Raw genomic sequence first — 15,068 nt, forward strand, 5'->3', positions numbered from 1 at the left:
TTCCTGATCTTCCATTATCTTCTTTGTTCGGGATCTTGTTAAGTACACTCGCTTGGGTTGAACCGTGTGCTTGGTCAGACTTGCCTTGTTTGAAGCAATGTTTGATTTTCTGTAGGGAAATAAATAAAAGCTTTTAGTGAATTTTGAATTTCGTAAAAAAAAAACTAAAGGTCCTAGTTCGGATGAAGGATACGGTGGCATTTGGAAGCCAAAATGAAATCTGCAGAAGGATGGTTGCATCAATTTTATCATGGCATCATTCAATAGTCTGACTGTGAATGACTGGATTGAATGCGCGTTTATGATACCTGTTCATATGGCATATCCAATTTTTCGCATAACCCTAGCGAGGGGGTTCCTACGGGAGTTATACTATTCATTCACAATTTTGCTAAACAATGACCCAAAAGTTTTCCATTAACTGAATATTTATACACAGCATTCTTTACATCAGCCTAGGCTCAGGGAGGCTCTTTATAATGAGATGACATTTTCTGAGATACTCGTATAACCTTTCTTCTTGTTTGGCAGGGTCGAATGCTTTCATAGCATACTCGGATTCAGGAAGGAGTTCCTGTTTTCCCTGTGCTATCGTTCTCTCCAGTTGGTCAACATTCTCTTTCAGCTCTTGATAGAGAGCAGCTTGTCTTTCTTTCTCCTTCCTTTCCTTAGCACATTCTTTCAGAATATCATTGATGAGTAATGCCTGTTCCTTCAATTCGAGCTTCTTCTTTTTGTTCTCTTGTTTATAATCTTCTACGAGTATCTCTTGGTATTTCATTTTTTCCTGAAGCTTACTATTCTGCACTTCTACTTCTTTTACTAGAGCTTGAAGAGAGCTTTTTTCCTTTCCCCACCGCGCTTCTTGCTCTTCGAACCCCATCTTTTCAGTTCTTGCCTCTTCCCTGAGTTTTCTCACTTTTCTTTTAAGGTTCTGCTATTGGTCCTCTAACTGCTTTATTTGTTCTTGCAGTTACGAGTTTTCGGTGTTTGCCTTTCGTAGTGAGTCAGTTAAATGATCATTAGTTTTTCTGATAGGATGTTTCGGCGAGGGTTGCTGCCTTCGAATTCTACAGTTAAGTGTTCTTGGTCCCTGTCAGCCCTCCATTTAAGATAATCGCCCATGGCGCTCGAACCTTTAGGCGACCTCTCCATCAGAGTGATGTTTTCCCAAGATTTGCGAGCTATTTTCAACCCCTCCTCTTCCTTGAGTTCATGGTAGAAATGACCTTGGTGGTATTTCTCAATGTTGATTCTGAATTATGTTGAGCCAAACTATCTCATTACTGATGCCGGAGTGTAACTTGTGTATCCAGTCACTCCGATTAGGGATACTGATTGATTGTTCCCCGTGCTGATCAAAATGGATTGACTTGACGTCCACAATTTCTTCCAACAATAGTTATGGCTATTGAAGCTCAAAATCCGTTCTTGCCACTGCGGCTCATCCTTCGGGCTGATTACCAATCGGGTCATTTTCTCGATGAGAGGCTGGTCAAGATACCAAGTTAATCCCTTCGTCTCCACAGGACACATATGACTAATGATCCAGAGGTGCAACAACTGAGAACAACACTTAATGGATCCCTTGCCTTGCTGTCTGCAGTAAGTGAGGGTTAAGAAAGTCTCGGCAAGTATTGCCGGTACTTGATTGACTTTCTGTTTTTCTACTGCCCAGAACATTTCCACAACACCGCAGGTTATGATTCCGGAAGGTCCAGGAAACAAGATCAAGCCATAAATTGCTAAAGCGAGCATCAATGAAGCTTGATCCCACTGTTGATCTTGGATGCATTGATCCAACCCTTTCTTGAGGTAAGTCCAATACCATCCATGCGTGTTTCCTTTGACGGTTTCTCTCGCCTTTGCTTCTTCTGGTGGGATCCCCAGCATATGTGCGAGCCGTTTCCAGGTCTGCCTATGTTCGAGGTGTAGGTAAATCCGATTCTGCGTCGCATAAGGGATTTCTAGCAATGCTTGATATTCTTCCATAGTGGGAGCAGTATCGATGTCATTGAAAGAGAACACTCCAAACTTAGGGTTCCAAACTGACAACATGGCCTTTAGTGCCGGGATCTGAACCTTAAGTCGCATCAAGGTGCAATCCTCCCATATTTCTTCTCAAATTGTGCTTTGACCTGATCGGGAAATGACTTCCAACCATTGACCAGACCTTCGAGACTGTTCATTCTTACTTCAATTTTGCTTAGGTCCAGTAGAGGAAATGAGCAAGTGTATCTTTGTAGGGGTACTGAACAATTTTTGGGCCACGGTTTAGCATTTTGTTCTGATTTAAGAACTTCTTCTGCTGACTGACTCGAGGATGCCATGTTAAAAATGATGCTTATCCTTTTATAGACCTTATTTCGGTGACGCCTGTAGAAAAAACTTGTTAGTAGGATAAATTCAAGTAATCTTGAATTATACTATTGGCAGAGTGACTCCTGCACATTTATCAAAGTAGGAAAATATGTAGGTTTTCTTAACAGTATGATTCAAATTACCCTTAAAAATAAGAACAAAATAAAATAAACAGAATAGGGTAAGAGTAAGTATGCCCCTTTTGTCCTAAAGTAAAGGAAAGTCCTAATACCGGCTGGGTGCTACCTAATCGGGCAGTTCTATCTTACAAGGTAGCTTGCTACGGCTTCCAGCTATCGTGATAGTTTAGCTCAAGGTCTAATTTTCTAAAAGCCACAGGTTTCCAAATTGCCCCCACTGTAAACAGTAGAGCCCCATTCTATCCCCCATGATACTGTCGGGAGAATTCCACGGGTATCACAGTGAATAGAACGAGTTTCAATTTGAGCAGAAGCCTTCACGGATACTAACGGGGTAAAACCCACGGGTACCGCTACATGACTCCCTCCTACTTTCCTGAAAGGGTAAGAAAGCCCAGGTATAGGGCTGAAGTGTGTGAGGACATCGTGTGAGTGTTTAGTGTGTGAAGGGACACCTTTACCTCTTCCCAATTCAGGGGAATTTTTATTTTTCCTTTTTTTCTTTTAAATGAAGAGCGCTGTAGAAAGTAAAACAAGCAAGACAGGCAAAATGGTTAGCAGGAATAACAAAAATTAACGTATAGAATTTTTGCAGGGTGAGCCCACCTAACTATGATTTGATCGCAACATTAAGTCTACTTTTGGACCTCTAGACCGGGGTTAAGTTTTATGTCGTCCTCAGCGGAGTCGCTAAGCTGTCGCAAGGGATTTTGCGGTCGCCTGGACGAACACTCACCGAAATGGGAAAAGTGAGGAGTCGCCACATTAATTTTGAGGGAAATTAAAGAAAACCATTTGTGAAAGTAAGTTAAAATAAAACCACTTTAAAAACAGAGATTCTAGGTTCGGGGTCCGTAAACGGGTGGGGAAGGTGTTAGGCACCCCACCTCGTCCCTCAACGAGGGTAAGCAGATTTAACTTTACGTTCTTCATAGTTAGGGGGGTTTGAATGGAAATGTTAATCCTTTTGACTGAAAGGAATGCTTAATTTTTTACTAATCCGGATTACCCAGATACATAAGTAAATGAGACGACCTTAGTGAGTTGTTATTGCGTATTAATTTTATTTTAGGGGGAATCATCTTACATATTCGTTAGAATTTAATTTGGGAATCGGATAAGAACTCTCCTCCGATCTCCTTTAAATATTTATTAAAATTTTTAAGCTTGAGAATCGGATAAGAACTCTCCTCTGATCTCTTTTTGAATATTTGATAAAATTTTTAAGTTTGAGAATCGGATAAGAACTCTCCTCCGATCTCTTTTTAAATATTTGATAAAATTTTTAAGTTTGAGAATCGGATAAGAACTCTCCTCCGATCTCTTTTATTTTAATAGGGATCGGATAAGGACTTTTCCGATCTCTCGAAACTTGATTACAACTACCCGTTACGAAATCCTAGAACTAAGGGTTTTGTCATTTAAAGATGCAGGGGCTCGGAATAAGGCTTCTTTTAACTCATTGGTATCTTGTAACTAGTCGGGAGATACCAAACCGAATTTTCCGATGAACCCTTATACATTACTCGAGACTAAAAGACTTGCATTCAGAAATGACAAAGATTAAAAAAAAAGAATGGACTGATCAACAAAGAAGTAAACTCGAGAGTAACCTTTTGGTATTCTTTAGCTCAATATAAACTTAGAAAAAAAAACTACGTACATAAAAGAACAAAGGAAATGTGTAAAATGAAAACGAGCACTTAATAAAATGGCAATACGAGCACTCACCTGTAGGGAGCCAAATCTACTAAACTAAGTATGGAATCACAAAGCTTAATAGAACTGCAGGTTGGTAACTGAAAGGTTAAGGTCCGCCTTGAAATGAAGGATGCTTCGCTAAAATGCAATCGGGTCGAAATAATTCCCGAGTTTAAATGAGGTTGAGCCTGGACAATGGGAGTGGAACTAAATAAAACAAAGAGCTGAAAATGAGAGCACCACAGGATAATGAACGAACTGAAAATAGAGAGTTTCAGTATTCAAGAATCCCTTTTGCAAGAAAACACTTTAGAAAACTGGTTTCAAAATTTTTTCTTAGGAACGCAAAAAAAATAGCAGAGTAATAAACTGAATAAAGTTTCAGAGTTCTTCCACTATAGTCACTGCCCTCTTTTTCGTCCTCCCTTGAACAGTTTTTCATGCAGGTATTTATAGGAACCAGGTGCTCCCCATGAAGGGTCAGGATCTATTTTGGGGGAGATGGAGGGTTAAGATTTTGAAGGACATGATCTAAGGGCTCGGGAATTAAAGAGAATCAGAACGGACGGCTAGGATCCCTTTCAGAGTATTTGTCCTTTTCTTTCTTCTAATCTGACGGCCCAAAATTTCTTGTCAAGAGCGATCCGAGGGCTAGGAGTGAAAGGTGCTGATCTTGTCATTTTCTTCTTCTATCCGAGGGCTTCGAGCTCGTCCTTACAAGTAAGATCAATGGTGGAGATTAGGATGTACAGCGCTGTCTTGACGTACTCTGGCACATGTCAGTAATGCGGGCGATTTTGGGGCGTGCGGTTGGGATTTCATCTGCAACGCTTTAACTACCTCGGCTCTGATTATGACGATAATCGGCAGGAGCTGTCTTATTCTCTTTGTCTTCCGACCTCCCCTCCTTTCCGGTCTTTTCAACGTGATCTTTTTCTGATCTCTCATACAGGGTTCCTCTCTTCCAATCTCTCCTGACACGCTCTCTTCCGATCTTTCATGCCGGTCTCCCTTCTACCGATCTTTACCACACCAGTCTTCCTTTTTATCGGGTTCGGTCTAGTTAAAGCATTTATTTCCCTCAATTATCGAGGCATCCGCTTCATTTTCTGCTTGCAATAAATGCTCAAATTTTCCTATATATATACCTTCAACCGGGAAGCCCTACCTCATTTGACTTTCTCCCCTATTCTCCTCATTTTCCTTGTTCTAGCTTCTCCGACAACAATCCTGGACAAAATGACCGCTTTTAATCTTTTTTCGGTTGTCCTCTTTATTCCTTGCCTGAAAATTTACGATCCTGGTGACCGAAAAATCATGATGACCTTATCTGATGACAGTGAGAGAACTGGACTAATTAACCAATCTGGATCGAGGATGTTCCACCGGTCTCTAAAGATCGCTCTTATGATGTAATCAGACCTTTAATGTAATCTGATCTTTAGAGATCGCCCAAATGATGTAATCAGATCTTTTCGGGAATAAAATTTATTTTGACAACTATCATTTTATTATTATTGCATTGATTATTTTCCGATCTTTGAAGTATTTATCCGATCCGACTCTTAATTTGAATGACACTTATCCGATCCGTAATTCAAAACACCTTAATCTGCCGCTCTATAGTTAACTGACCTCTTTATGGAATCTCTGGAATATTCGTGAGACATGTCAGAGCAGCTGGCGAGTCCCGCTATCCGATGCATTACCTGGAACATCGTGAGCATTAAATGCTCGGACGAGTATAAATAGGGGTGGGGTTAGCCAGTTGCTCCTTTATGTCATTTTCAGTCTCTCCTGAACAACTTCCAAATTCTCTCGTTTCCTCAAGTTCTTCTGACACCGATTAGACTCCGGTAAGGGTTTTGATCCTTTCTTTTAGTTTAAATTCTCTGTTTCCTTTGAAAATGAGCGGTGTCGAGGGTTAGAGAGCAGTAAGCCCCCCTTCCATTCAGTTCTCGTGGTCGTCCGATGAGGTGGAGGTGGTTAGACCAAGCGCGCGGCCTGAACTTCCTAGGGTCTCCGTTCCAACTCGGGGACAACCAGCACCATCAAGGCATGTGCCTTCTTCGGGGAGGGAAAATCTTCCCATGGACGAGCTGCCATCAATCTTGTAAGAAACCGACCTGCAGTCGTTCAGCCAGGAGTACAACATCCGGCCTGATTCGTATGAACTTATCTGGTGTCATGGCGACCTTCGAGCAGATCACTTCTTTGAGAGGAACGATATGATCATGGTGTATGAAGAACAGTTAAAAGCCGGGCTGCGGTTCCCTCTTGACAACTTCTTTAAAGAAGTTTTAAAATATCACCAAGTGTGCATCGCCCAAGTTCACCTGAACTCGTGGCGAATCTTAGTAGCCTTCCGAGGCCTATGCCGAGCTAAGGGGCTCCGGCCTACAGCTAAGGTGTTCGCTGAACTGCACAGGCTAACTCGTCGAAAGGACGACGAGTATTGGTTCTTCTAGGTGAAACCCCATTGTGGGCTTTTTACCGACCTGCCTTCCTCCTTGAAGAATTGGAAGAACCGCTTCTTCATCTTGAGGAGTAAAATTCTGAACAGTTTTGAGGGCTTCCCTCGGAGCTGGCTGCATCAGGGTCCCTTGCTTACGAAGCACATCGCCCTGAATAGGAAAGAGGGTGCAATGGTGATGGAGTTGAAGGAACAGGCGTCCAAAGAGAAGTTCTCTTGTTTGAATGCAGTAACGGCCGAGCTACACCATTGGACTATGCAGCTGGTCATCGGTCAAGATCGCGGGCTTCAGCTCTCTAATCTCGGCATCAGTATTTTCCATATCTCAGATCTTTGGACCTTAGCGATCTCACTGGCCTCTTCTTTGTGCAGGTATGGCAAGCGGCGAAACCTCCAAGGAGAGCCAAAAGCGAAAGAGGGAGATCTCCCGGAAGGTACGGGAGATGAAGCGGGCTGAGGAGATGTAGACACCCAGTCATGAGCTCAGGGAGATTCAGGAAAGCTCGTCTTAACCTTCTGGACCGCTGATCATAGAAGTGGTTCAGTCTTCTCCTCGTCAAGAAGAGCCACCTCCGCCCCCTCTAGTAGCTTCTAGTGCGGAAGGGGGTCCTTCCCAGCCTGCCCCAAGGACTCTCTCCCGCGGTGCCCAAGTGCTGATCCACTCATTGGAGAAGAACCGCACGGTTCGAGAGAACCCGAGTTTCGCTAAGGTCCTAGGGTCCTCTATCTGCCTTCGGGAAGATCGGGATAGGCTATCCCTAGACAATCTGGATGACATCCTGACCCAATCTATGAGCCTGAACGTGGAGTGCTTGGTGAACCAGCACATTGTTCGGGAGAAGGCTCACCGCCTGGGTAAGGAAGTTGAGAAAATGGGTCATGAGGTGACTTCTCTTCGATCCCAACTGTCGTCCACTCAGAACTACATATCACAAATTGAGGGGCGAATGAAGTTCTATGAGGATAAGCTGGCCGAACAGGCTCAAGTTCTGGCCGAGCGAGATCATGTTCTTGAAGAAGTGCAAGCACTCCAGGCCGATGAAGCTACTCAACTCGCCCATCTTACTGAGGAGCTCAAGACGAAAGAACAAGAAATAGTGATCGGAGTGGCCGGTGCTTACGTGAATGCTCACAGAGATCTCCTGGCCGAGCTCAAGAAGCGTAATCCCGAGGAGGACTTCTCCTGGATGGCCAACCTGGCTCCCGAGGATGAAGGTGAGGATAGCGAGGAGGAGGCTGAAGGTGAGAGAGAAAATGAACAACATGTAGATCAGGCTGGGGGTGATCCCCCAGCCGAATGACTTGTATAAATTTTGAAATGAAATGAAAGTTCCCCTTTTGTTCAATGATTGATTGTGATCAGAAAGTTTCTAAATTGCATAAGCACTTGATTATTTGAACATATTAGAACGACAACTGAAAGTGACTATTAATCTAAGTATAAGAGATTGGAAAACACAATATGCATGAGATCAGTTACGAAACGTTACTTAATTAAAATTAGAAATTTGGCTTTGAACACTTAAGATCGGGATCATCTTTAAACCGAGTCGAAACCTTTATCATTCTCAAATTTTTAAATGAGAGACCGGCCATAAGACTGGTGGTACGAAGGCCTAATGTTGGTTCAATCTTATTTGACAAGAAAGATCGGAAATATAATTAAATGATCAGGGGACTCGAGAATTGGTTTGAGGGATCGGTGAGGCTTTAAATGACCTGGAGACTTGGTATTAATTAAATTCCTTTTGAGGGGAGATCAGAAGTGTGGTCGGTTGGCAAAGGGGACTATGTTGGGGATCGACTTCAAAGTTTATTAATTTCGGGGGATCGGCCAAAATATGGTGTCGACACTTACCATTAGAGCAAGCTTGAAGCAGTAAAAAGAAAGAAAAATCAAGAAGTTTTGGAAGCTAGGGAATTGCTTACACAAGGGTTAGTGCCTAGTCCTTCTTCTTTTCTTTAGATTTTATGTTAGTCTCATGAATTATGCTAGGAAATTGAGGAATTGAATAAATATGTGCATGTTAGGGTAACTCCCCATTTTTGGCAGCCATGTGAGGGTTAGGGTTTTGAAGGTTTAATTGAAATTAAACTTGAAGATTAATTTTAATTGATGTATATATTGAGTTAGATGATGTTGTATATGTGTTACATGAGATTTACAAAAGTTATAGGTAAGGGTCTCGTATGAAAATTGGGAATTTGATGATATGTTAGTAAATTGATGTTGTTGAGATCAATTATGGACTATTTGAAGTGCATAGAATGTGATTTGAGGTTGGTAGTAGTGTGGAATGGTGGTATTATGAGTCTTATGTTTATGCAGGATTTCCTGGACCTTGAGTCCAGTGTGGTTTTTAGGCCATAAGTAGAGTTGACTTACTCCAATTGGTATGAGACCAATTGGAGATGAAACCTAAGACAATTTGACACAACTTTTATGAAGCAACCTTACTCAGAAAATAGACTTAGGATGACCTAAAAATTGGCCAAATCTGGGTAACCAATTCTAGACCTGGTAAAAGTGACCAAATAAATAGTGTTTGTTCATTTGGTCATAACTCACTGTAGAAATGTCCAATTGACCTGAATTTTATATCAATAGAAAGCTTAGATAATTTAGGACAACTTTCACGAAGACCATAACTCTAAATTCTGACCAGAACTAAATGAAATTGTCCATCAAAGTCATGACACCAAAACTGCCATAATTGATTTTGCCCAGAAATTCTGGAAAAATTGCAATCCGGCCAGTTATTGTATTGAGGCCATAACTTGAGCTATGAAACTCCAAATAGAGTGATTCAAAAAGTGAATTGAAGAAGACATAATAAGGAACAACTTTGATGAAGAAAAGTTTACCAAATTCTCACTGTAGCTTAGACCAATAGAACAGTAAACATAGGACACAAAAACTGAATTTTTGAAAATACTTTCAAGAGGCTTTGAATTGCAATTGGCAATCAATGCCAACAAATTTAGAACCCAAAATGTAGTATAATTATGTGTCAAACATTTGTATACAGATTATGTATAAAAAAGTCAATAATTTGAGTGAATAGTAATGTATAAATAGTAACCCCAAAGACATAAGAAATAATAATAGAAATTAATAACTTCCATAATTAATGGCATATGAGAAACAAGAAAAATGTTTTGAGTATAATGGTTTATGAAAACCATTGCTGTGAATTGTGATGAATATGAGTGATATAATGAATATATAAATTATGATGAATGCATAATTTATGTAGAATTGTATTTTAGAAATTTATACTTCTACTAGTAATAAAAATTAAAACGTTATAAATTATGATTGGAACATATAATGAAATAATGATACTTATGAACCCTTAATGGTACTAATGTGCCCATGTGTTGCCTCGATAAGTGTATCAGATTGCATAGATTGGCATGCCAATAGGATATTATTTTAGCAGCACTGTGTAAGGCTTTATGCCTGTATTCATGGCTTTATGCCCGCACTCATGGCTTTTATGCCCGATTACTTGTTATCATGGCTTTTAGCCATATTGATATGTTATCATGGCTTTTTAGCCATACTTATTACATATGTGGTTGACGTACTGAGCTTACACGTCCCATGGTATGACGGCCCGAGGCACCACGGTGTCCAGTGCCAACGACCCGTTATCCAGTTTAGTCAACCTGTCATTAGTTACTTGGGTAGTGAAATTTATTAAAATAAGTTAAGAATATTAGCAATTAAAAATATTAAAAATTAAATAAATTAGATTAGTTATTTAGCAGAAAGAATTGAAATGAACTGAACTGATGTTAAAAAATTATCTATTATGAAATGACGCTGAGAGCTTTAGTTATTATGAAATAATCAAAGATAACCTAGAAAGTATTGAATTAAATGATAACCAAAGATTAGTAATAGAATTATAACTTAAATAATTGTTAGAATGAACTATGTTTTATTTCCATATGTATTTTGTACATTCTTTTCTTTGTTATATTATTGCACCACTAAGTAGAAATGCTTAGCGCGATGGATTTGTTTCCTTCTTACAGGCACTAAAGCTAAAATCCAATGGACATTTGACTGGGATTTTTAGAGTCCAGATCTGTAGAAGTGTCAGAAGTGTTCAAGGTTGTCACCTCTTCAGCAATGCATGTAGATAGGGCTCACATTAGTCATACTATGTAATTTATGCATTATAATTATTTATTATGTTGTAATGAAAATTAGAAAATTGTCTGTAATATGCACCTGATGTAAATTATGAATTTATGCAATTAGTTTGCAAATTATGTAAACTAATGAAATTGTGAATTTTGATATATATAATAAGCATGAATGAATTTATACAAATGAGTATGGATTTGAATTACATAATGATTTTTGAAATGATGATATGAGTATGGATGAATTATTGTATAGAAAATATTATTGAGATTTTTAAACAGGTAACTATTAAAATATGCCAAACGATAATAAAATAGGAGAAACTCCATTGGTTTCTCCTTAGAAAAATAATTGATATTAAAATATAACGAGAACAAAAATTATTAAAGGAATAAAGTAAGATAAGATAGGGTGCTCCGACACCAAGTGTGACATGCATTGCTCAGCTATACTGTAGACAAGTGAGGGATGTCACAGGGTCCAATTGTGTGCATATTGAATCTATGGTTATGTTTCTAAGCTTTCCCCTAAAAAGTGTTCTAAAGAGAGTTTTGATTTGCTTGAGGACAAGCAAAAGTTTGAGTTTGAGGGTATTTAATGCACTTGTATTATATAGATGTTTTTAAGTACATTTATATAATATTTCATAGCATTTAGAATAGTAATCTCATGCATAGCCCTTAATTTCATTAACTTCTATAAATTCCATTGCCAAGCTCTAAATTCCATGTTTTCTGCATCATTTCAGGTATTTGGGTGAAGTTTAAGAGCATAAGAGTGCGGAAGGAAACTTGGAAAGGTCAAAGAATTGAGAAAAGTTACTAAAAAAAGAAGTACACTGGTCATGTAAGCAAAGCCATAGACCCGTGTAACCTACTGCCAGAAGAAAGCCAGAAGAGCCAAAGAAGAAGCAGAAGTACACGGGTCATGTAATCAGACCCATGTAAGCTATGGAGACTTGTGTAAGTCTCCGCCGGGCACAAGCTTGAAGAATTCCCTAAAAACAAAAGTACACGGTGAAGGAGCAAAAGCATGAAAAACACAAGTTTAGATCATTAAATTCAAAAATTTTTCATCTAAGGTCACATGCATTGTGCAAGATTCATTTTTATCTATTTGATTTCAATGATAAATAGCATATTAAAACTCTTTTAATATATTATTGGATCTATATTTGCCATTTAAGATTTTAGAATTAACAGATTAATTCCTTAGAACCCTAGATCAAGAACAAGTGCACTAACCTTTTTGATGCACTACAGTGTATCTGGGACCTTTGGGATGTGTCTTAGGATATCAGATGTTGTCCCTCTAGCTTGTCCACACCAAGATCACCTATGGCAGCCCTTGAACAGCTTCTAAAGCTTTTTCTATGAATTGGAAAATCAAGTTTTGCCTTTTGAGAGATTACAGATGTAAACAGGACACTAGAAACAATTTCTAGTATTTCTAATTCAAGAGATTATTGTCTAATCTCTTTGAATTAATGAGAGATAAAGAATAAGAGAAAGGATGGCAGCCAAGGGTGGTGGCATAAAGAGATGAATGGCAACTTATTATATTTGTTCTTTCATCCTTATACTTATATAGCTAGGTCACCACTTAAAACCCTTGCCACATTTCACTTTCTGATTGGCTTTAGGTTTAATTGACCCAATCACATTGTGCCAAGTGTCAAACCTATATTTAATCTTAATTTTAATCATCTTACATGATTAAAAGACATTTGGCAAGCTTATGTGTAGTGCCATGTGGCATGTGTCACCATCTCATGGTGCCACATGTCACCCTGTGAAATGACCAAAATATCCATGTGTCTTAATTTTGAGTACTCAACTCAAAATAATTATTTCTCTTCTTCTAATCAATTTATATCAAATATAAATTAATTAATTAATCTCTATTAATTAATTTCTCATTAATTAAATTCATATTTAAACACTTTAAATATAAATTTAACTTATACTATACATCCAATAACCTAGATTTGGTTTCAAGCCATGCTAGGGACTTTGCAATCTAATTGCAAATCAAACCTATTTAATTAATCAATTAAACTCTTTAATTAATTAATTAAATCATATTTAATTTGGTGATTACTTGTGTATGTGTGTGACTTACTAGGCTCATCACTAATTGGCAATGAGACATGATATCAACTCTTAATATCATTAGAACTCTTTCTTACCATAAATGATTTCTCTAAATTATTTTATGCACCTTATAGACCAAGGTTAACACCTAGCATAGCATGCCATGGCCACCAAATCAGTAATAAGGTTTACCTTAAATGAACCTATAATCATATATTACCATATTCTAGAATCTCTCTGTTACAAAATCCCAATTCAAGCTGGAGTCATGGTTTATGTCAAACCCAATTTGCTATGAATATTATGTTCTCTTTTAATTCCAGTTCTTGATCAAAAAGATTTTTCTCATCAGAAACTCTTTTCTGATTAAATCTATCTGTCCTGGCTAGGAACTTGAAACATCAAGAATAATTAAATGAACATAGGATTTTATCCCTATTTACTTAGAGGAACAGATTCCATCATGATCAACACCTACCTCCGTATATAACTAGCAGGAGCAAACACATGCCCATATACCCATACATAGTACAAGTATGAAAGCAGTATCAAACTCAAACCACCTATATACAAGATAACTGTGCTATCTCAGGTCTAAAGATTATATGCACTAATATGATATATGACAATACATTGGCATGAGTAAACTCCATGTGCTTGTCATAAATGTCACTGGTTTGGCCTACTTATCATGTATAAGTGCCTATCATGTTTGTTATATGGCATAAGACTCACCATTCCATCTTATTTACATCTCATATAAATAACTTGGGAACAAACATGATTACAATCTTTCTAGATAAGTCATATCTTTATTGTGAAGTATCCTCGATTGTGAACCAATTTATGACAATTTGTGCTATAAATACTGTCACTCACATTCTTAACAACTTAAGAATAGAATTTCTAACAAAATATCAATGGAACATTTCTATTACACATAAATATGTTATGTAAACGAAAAAGTGAAAATGCCTTTTATTAATAAAATATGTAAAAGATACATACTAAATGATATGCTCTAGGGCATACTATTAACAATCTCCCACTAGCACTAGAGCCATTCATTACAATATCTTAGACTCATCTTCTCAAGATGTCGGTCTAGCTGAGTTTGTGATAAAGGCTTAGTGAATGGATCAGCTGGATTTTTCAGCTGATGCTATTTTTCTACATAGCTATATCGCCTTGCCCGACTATCTCTCTGATAATGCAGTCGCGCCTTTCTATGTGTCACACCTTACCCCTCTATAAGGTATAACATGATCCCATAGAATACCTAATAAACTACCGAACTTCACCTACTGGTAACTCATTAAGTACCCTACAAGGGATTTTAAAATTATTTTCTTACTTTTTAGAAGTGGTGAGCATTTTTTAATAGGTATTAAAACATTTAATTAGAGCTTGAAAACTAGTTAAAATTTTTGTCCCTTTTTATTTGTCTACAAATTTTAGAAAAATTTCGGTAGAGTGCCGTCTATATTTTAATAAAACAGTTCTTCAAATACCTGTAAAATACTTTCAATGATTTATTTCATCAACTCAACAACTACCACATCATTTCTCAAACTGCAAAATTCAAATTAGTAATTTCCAATTCAAATATCATCAAAAATAATACTAAGTAATTTCGTTAAAATTAAAACAAAACAACTTCATTCATATTTCATTAAAGTTAAAATAATTTACATTCATCAATCCGGAATTTACATTAGAAAAATCCAAACTAATATTATTACAAACTTTATACAACTACTCATGATCAGTTCTACATGTACATATATCTACATACATCAAAATAATTATTACAATCAGGGTATAAAATATGCCTGATAGAACTTCAGGGAAGGTAGCTCCATGATCCTCAGTAGCTCACTCTGCTGCTTCTCTAGTCTCTATATCTGCGATAGCAATAACAGCCATCGCTAAGTAATATTAGTCAATGGTGCACAGCATACTAAAATACATTTATGCATAATTTAAAACACATTTATTCAAATACTGAACGGATTATGAGAAATAGATACAAAATATGATTTACAACTTTTAGTCCAAACAATTTCATTTAGGAAGTCTCAAAACAAATTTCATAAAAACACACAGTTATATCATGCCATTCGAAACAATAATCATCTCAA

Source organism: Hevea brasiliensis, chromosome 1 (genome assembly GCF_030052815.1).
Source record: "Hevea brasiliensis isolate MT/VB/25A 57/8 chromosome 1, ASM3005281v1, whole genome shotgun sequence".
In the NCBI taxonomy this organism is placed as follows: domain Eukaryota; kingdom Viridiplantae; phylum Streptophyta; class Magnoliopsida; order Malpighiales; family Euphorbiaceae; genus Hevea; species Hevea brasiliensis.